This window comes from Tupaia chinensis, unplaced genomic scaffold, assembly GCF_000334495.1.
Source record: "Tupaia chinensis unplaced genomic scaffold, TupChi_1.0 Scaffold000068_1, whole genome shotgun sequence".
Lineage (NCBI taxonomy): Eukaryota > Metazoa > Chordata > Mammalia > Scandentia > Tupaiidae > Tupaia > Tupaia belangeri.
The window spans coordinates 273,294-279,644 of NW_006159528.1; the positions used below are offsets into that span (position 1 = coordinate 273,294).

At 39.9% G+C, this 6,351-nt stretch overlaps 2 long non-coding RNA genes across 2 annotated transcripts in view; one reads left to right on the plus strand and one right to left on the minus strand.

The window, feature by feature from the left end:
- The window catches only part of LOC102483148 (uncharacterized), a 5,621-nt gene extending 3,318 nt beyond the window's left edge, over positions 1-2,303 (plus strand). The window contains exons 2-3 of the long non-coding RNA XR_333587.2: positions 2,014-2,107; positions 2,230-2,303. This is a non-coding gene — a long non-coding RNA (uncharacterized LOC102483148). The remainder of the gene's footprint in view (positions 1-2,013; positions 2,108-2,229) is intronic.
- Positions 1-5,629, minus strand: part of LOC102483428 (uncharacterized) — an 11,656-nt gene extending 6,027 nt beyond the window's left edge. The window contains exon 1 of the long non-coding RNA XR_333588.1: positions 5,558-5,629. This is a non-coding gene — a long non-coding RNA (uncharacterized LOC102483428). The remainder of the gene's footprint in view (positions 1-5,557) is intronic.
- Positions 5,630-6,351: the final 722 nt, after the last annotated feature.

A 6,351-nucleotide genomic window follows, 5' to 3' on the forward strand; every position in this document is an offset into this window, starting at 1 on the left:
TAAACGGTGGGCCCTGATTGGTTGTTAACGGTGGGTTATGATTGGTTGCTTTTGGACCAATCATGAGGTGCCGGATATGCAAATTTGAGGGATCCTAGTGGCCAATCAGAGCAAGGTTTCGAAGGTCAGGTTTTTGGAAGGGAACCAATCATGGTAATTGTTTGCTCTCTGAGAAACCTCAGCAGACTCGCTGGTGCGCAGCTTCCCACAATTTTTAATTTTATAAAGGCCCGGAATTAGTTCTGTAACAAGTTAGGCATTAATTATACAGTCAAGTAGATAAATTTCTCTTTACTTATCTTGGCAGAACAGCCCAAGTAGGACATTCCAATTTGCATGTCCTATTGCGAAGAGGAGTGAAAGAGCTCAGGGGCATGGGTGGTAGTGGAGACTACGACCTGCGTTAACTGCAGAGCACGTGTCTTAATCTGGGAATACTGTCTTGATAGGTTAAATTAAACTACTGAAAAGAGGTTCTAATGTGGTAGTCTAACAATTTTGGACTTATTAGTTTGGTATTAGTATAATAAAATGCCATGAAAGCCTTTTATTATACTAATAAAAGTTAATTACATGGTTGCATCACTGGACTCCCATGTAGTCGACTGCGGTTCGAGTCCCGGACCTGGTATCTGGAAACTCTCGCCAAGTGCATGTGTGTTCCATGTCCAAGAGCCTGAGAGGAGAGTGGAGGAGAAGGGATTGAGGCATGGCCATCGCCCCTGGGGGGTTATTTCTCTTTCTGTCTCTCTGTCTCTGTCTCTGGTGAGCACACAAGTCCTATAGCAAAAAACTCTCCTAAAAAAAAATACAAAGAAAGAGCCAAGAAGGGAAGTTGAAGGTGTGTGTGTGTTTGTGTGGATCAGCATATGATTAAGCCAATAAAATTGGGGCTTTAGGAAGATCACACTATCTCCATAATAGAGAATGGATTATAGAGAAGAGAAAATAGTGGCAGGAATGATGTGGTTCCACATGGAATTTGGTATCTACATGTTTTAATGACTGATTAAATGCAGGATGTAAGGGGTAGAAACTAAAGGTAATTTGGGAGGTTTTCAGGTTTGGGGAGGAGGTGGATATACATATCATAAATTGAGAACTTAACTGAAAAAAAAAGCAGAGGGGATAAAGTTAGTATTTTCAATTTTGTAAACATTCAGTTTGTTGTGCCCTGGAATATCAAAATGGAAATATTCAGTAGAAATTTGTAATAGGGGACCAGCAGTTAGCGTAATGGCTATGTTGCTGGATTCCCACATAGTCAACCACGGTTTGCATCCTGGACCCGGTGGCTTAAACTCACACTGGGTGCGTGTGCGTGCATGCCTAAGATCCCAAGAGGAGAATGGAAGAGAAGGGATTGCGGCGTGGCCATCCCCCTCGGGGGGGGGGGGATTTCTCGCTTTCTGTCTCTCTGTCTCTCTCTGGCTGGCTGGCAAGCACACGTGCCCTATAGCAAAAACCTCTCCAAAAAAAAAAAAAAAAAGAAATTTGTAATAGAAGAGATAAAAATGCAGGAGTCCTCATCATGTAGATAGCATCAAAACTCAGATATGACAATTCGGAAAAACCTTCGCAGACACTCACAAAACAATATTTTACCAGATATCTGGGCACCTTGTACTCCAGTAAATCTGATACTGCAGTCTGACACACAAATTAACTATCATGCTATCAGCTCAACCTACAGGTTAAGATACTTCTCAACAAGATTTCAATGGCCCTTTTTTACAGAACAGAACAAAAAACATCTGAAATTTACATGCGATCACAAAAAAATCACAACTCTCCAAAACAATTCATTCTGGCTCCAGAGTAGAATGGAGGAGAAGAGATTGTGGCATGGCCATCCCTCTTGGGGGTAATTTCTCACTTTCCCTCTCACTTGATCTATCTCTGCAGAGCACACACTCCCTAAGGCAAAAACCTCAACATAAAATAACAAATAAATAAATGAGTGAAAAATTAGTATTGGTCTAAAGATTTAATTCAATGGTTTTTCTGACATAGAATTTCTCTGTGGAAATGGCAAACCAGCGTGTGACTCTGAAATGTTGTCAAGAAATAAGACGATTATCCTGACTTCTCTAAAAAGATAATCCCTGTGAGTACAAGCTACACGATTTCATTGCTTATATTAAGCACTGGTAGTAAGTTCGCTTATTTATTTGACTTGTTTTTAGGACAAATATGACCACGGATTTTTCTCCTTCCTTCTCTCTAAAGTACAACGGCACAAAAAGAGGAACCTGCCCGCAGTGTGCGGCCATCATGTTGCTGCAGAACAAGCAATCCAGCCGGCTGTGCATTCTAATATCGTGGCTGTAACATTAACTTATGAATGCGAAGGGAGAATTGGCAGTTCAGTCATCTTCTCGCTGAGCTTCTGGTATCTACCAGCTAAATTCCAAAATAAATTATACTTTCGTTGGATACGGAGCTGCTTCTCTTTATATCAATGATAGTGAGCTGTAATAGAAAGCTGCAAGCATTACTGTCCAGCAAATGCCAAAGGGGTTGAATCAAAGACGAGGGTGTTTCCCCTGCAGACACTAAGTGATACATCCATCTGCTTTAAGTCATTGCTGCCATGTGGACTTTCCATCCATCTCCTGGGCTATGTGCCATTCCAGAAATGCATCTTCTCCTTTGTCCTGATCCCACAAACCCAGCTAACATATCCTCATAAGCTAACGATCTAATAGATGGAGCCCTAAAGTCAGCCCCTGACTCTAAATCTGGTAGGTGCTACAGAGTACATAAAATCTAAGATGCCCAAGCAAGCGATTACTACCAACACGCAGAAGTCCTAGTCACAAAACTCTGATTTATTTTGTTGGTTTTTGCATGAGAGATGGAAATCAAGTGTTGTTTGAGAAGAAACACATATGTGGGGACCAGCAGTTGGTGTAATGGCTATGTTGCCGAACTCCCATGTAGTCGACCATGGTTCGAGTCCCGGACCCAGTGGCTTAAACTCACACGGGGCGCATGCATGCCTAAGATCCTGAGAGGAGAATGGAGGAGAAGGGATTATGGCATGGCCATCCCCCTGGGGGGTGATTTCTTGCTTTCTGTCTCTTTGTCTCTCTCTGTCTTTCTGGTGAGCGTATATGCCCTATAGCCAAAACGTGAGCTAAAAGGCCCTATAGCCAAAACCCCCAAAAAAAAAAAAAAAAAAAAAAAAAAGAAATACATATGTGAACATACTCATTGTAAAACTGGAAAAAGAAAAACCATTTTCACCTTAACTTTGTGCACTAAAGGAGAAACCCAAGCGACCCAAGACCCAAGAAAACAGTGAAATCCAGCCTGATGGTGGTTTGCTTTGTGTCTTGCAGTATGTTGGGAAGATACCAGTGTGATTTATAAACCACAGTTTTGGAGACTACTAAAAGTCCCTCAAATTTTTATTGAAGGGTTTATATAAACTTGGACATTTCATTGAATAATTCTCTTCTTTCTTCTTTTTCATTAATGGCCAGGGGAGCATGTGTATTCACCAGAGAAAGAGAGAAAGAGGAAGAAATTATCCACTAAGGGGTTGCGACCGCTCTAATATTCCTTTTTCTCTGTTTCTCTATCCTATCAGTATCTGGGGCATGCACATGTGCCCAGTGTGTCTTCAAGCTGCCAGGGTCAGGGTTCAGACTGCAGTCAGCCCTGTGAGACCCAGCTCCCTTATCCTCTAGGCTTTGGGGCAGGCCTAAATATTTCAAAGAACACAAATGTGTAAACAAAAAGAAAATGAAATCTCAACGTTCTAGCTGAATTATGCAATGTTACAAGAGCATGATCACATTCACAAGAGAACTATTTATGACCTAACACTTGCGGTCATGTTCATATACAATTTGTACCCGCTCAAAAAAATAGCACTGAAGTTCTATATTTTTGACATAGATGAAAAAATAAACACAGAAGCACAGGACTCTAGAGACTGGAGTTGAAAATGATGCTTTCCCATTTGTGCTGAAACCTGTTTTACATTCTTGTTAGAGGACCGAAGCATCGGCTTTGGGGTTAGTGTCAGAAGCAATTGACTCTAGTTTTCCTGTAAAGGTCAGATTACAACTCTCTTTCACTTCTTTACTCTTGCTTAGAATTATACCAACTAGAAAATTCCTGCAAGGTACAGCGAAATAAAATGTGAACTTGCTTATCTTTTAACTATTTAAAGGGATGTGTTGTTTATATAATTTTTAAGAGAATGATGAACTTCCCTTTGAGAAGGAAACTTTGGTATTTCCTTCTTTAGGACAAAAAGCTGAACACCTTGGATCACATAGTGTATCTTGTTTCCTCGGTTACAGACATTTTTTAAAAATAATTATTTATGTAATTTTATTTCTTTTTTATTATTATTTCATTTTCTTTAGGGCACACTTACTCACCAGAGAGAGACAGCAAGAGAGAAAAAGGGAAAGTGAGAAACAAGCCACCAGGTCCAGGACTTGAACGGCAGCCAGACATGTAGGAGTCCAGCGCACCAACCACCATACCACCTGTCGGCCACCCACTAACACTTTTTAAAATCCTATTTGTTTAGCAAATACTGTAAGTATTCTCAAAAAAATTAAATTAAAATTAAAGTCCGCCCTCAAGTTATCCAGATAAGTGGAGATGTAGATACTAGAAATAGTCATTGTACTTAAATCCATGATACAATAGAAGTACAAGAGATTGCTACTTCTTAGTCTGGCATTTGGGATGGGATGGTTCTTCTTTGCATTCATTAGAGACTGTACCTCCCGACAGTATTCTTTAATTATTATGAGTCATTTTGATAGCTAAAAAAACTTCCTCCCATAAATGTCTATAGAGAGAGTTGGGACCACCCACTTTGAGAAGTAATGACTAGTCACAGCCACCTATGCTATCAAACCTTCTCATACCAATTATAGGAATGGAAACAGGAATCTACTTCAGTCTGTTTTCCTATATTGATGTGAAGATATACTGTTTAGGGATATCTTACTAAAAAGGCCAAAAATTCACTGTTAAGTTACATACATATATAATTCACTTTGAAACATTTTCATACAGACAATATGCTATTATGCATATATAAACCATTTACATTTAAAATCAGTTGTAGGTATAGTCACTGGCATTTATCTCGAATTTACACAGCGAAGATAGTCACGTATCCTTATCAGAGAGTCTTCAGGTAGCTACAAAGAGCATATCTGTTACCATTAACTCCGGCCAGCCCCTATCAGAGGTTTTGCTGATGAGCAGAGTGGCTTATAGGAGTGGTCAGCAGCTCAACTAGTGGCGATTAACATGGTGAATTGATCGAGATATTCCAGCGACACATTCTATCCTTGCAAAAGCAGGATGATCTCTGTAACAGGCGGACCTGTGCTAACCAGCACGTGCCTAAATAGGCACTGGGGAACTTTGAAAAAGGCAAAGATTTAGCTGTCCCACCACAACTTCCCAACTATGCTACAATGGGAAGGTGCCTCAAATCAAATACTACCACACATACGAACATTGATTAAACAATCATTCATCAGAAAGCAGGCATAAACAAGGGGAAAAAACCTACCCTGTCAGGTCATTATTTTCCAGGTCTCTCTTCTTTTATTTTCTCCAAGCAACTCTTTGCATGAACGTCTCCCTGGAGTCAAATATGACAACATTCCAAAGGTAGAATTCTATTACACTTTATAAGAGGCATCAGGGAGCCAGAAATCCTCTCAACCAAATAGCAACCCTGGCAGATTTAGGAATCAAGCTTCAGGTGCTAGACCCACAGGATTCTTACAACTAGCCATAGGACATTGGGGAATAGCCAATCCACAAATATTAAATACCTTTGATTATCAGTTCCAGTTTACCATGATAGCTAACTGTCTAATATTCAATGTGATTGTTAACGAAATATTATTGATAAAAATGACATTGAACTTCTGACATTTGGTCTTCTAACATAAAAGCACAAAATGCTGCTATAGACACCAATTGCTCTTAAAGGCACCTCCCATGAGATACATTAGCTGGTCACTTACAGAATATGGGAGAGGACAGCTGACTACACCTACCGATGAAGTAAAACTAGATGGCATATATTGATGGCACAGCTGCCTGCATTCAACTATCTTAAAGTAAACTATTGACATTACAGAAATCCCCTGGCATTTAGGTGGTATAGTCCCTGGAGCCAGTTAGGAGACTTGTCTCAAATAAACTTAAAAATGATAATTTAGAATATTTTTATGTATATCTTGAATGGATCCTTCATGTAAACCGTGGTTCAATATCAAACATCAGAAGCTACAAATCTCATGAATGTGACTGATTAGTTCGTAGGTCTTTTCATGCCTACTTGTTAACAGGCGA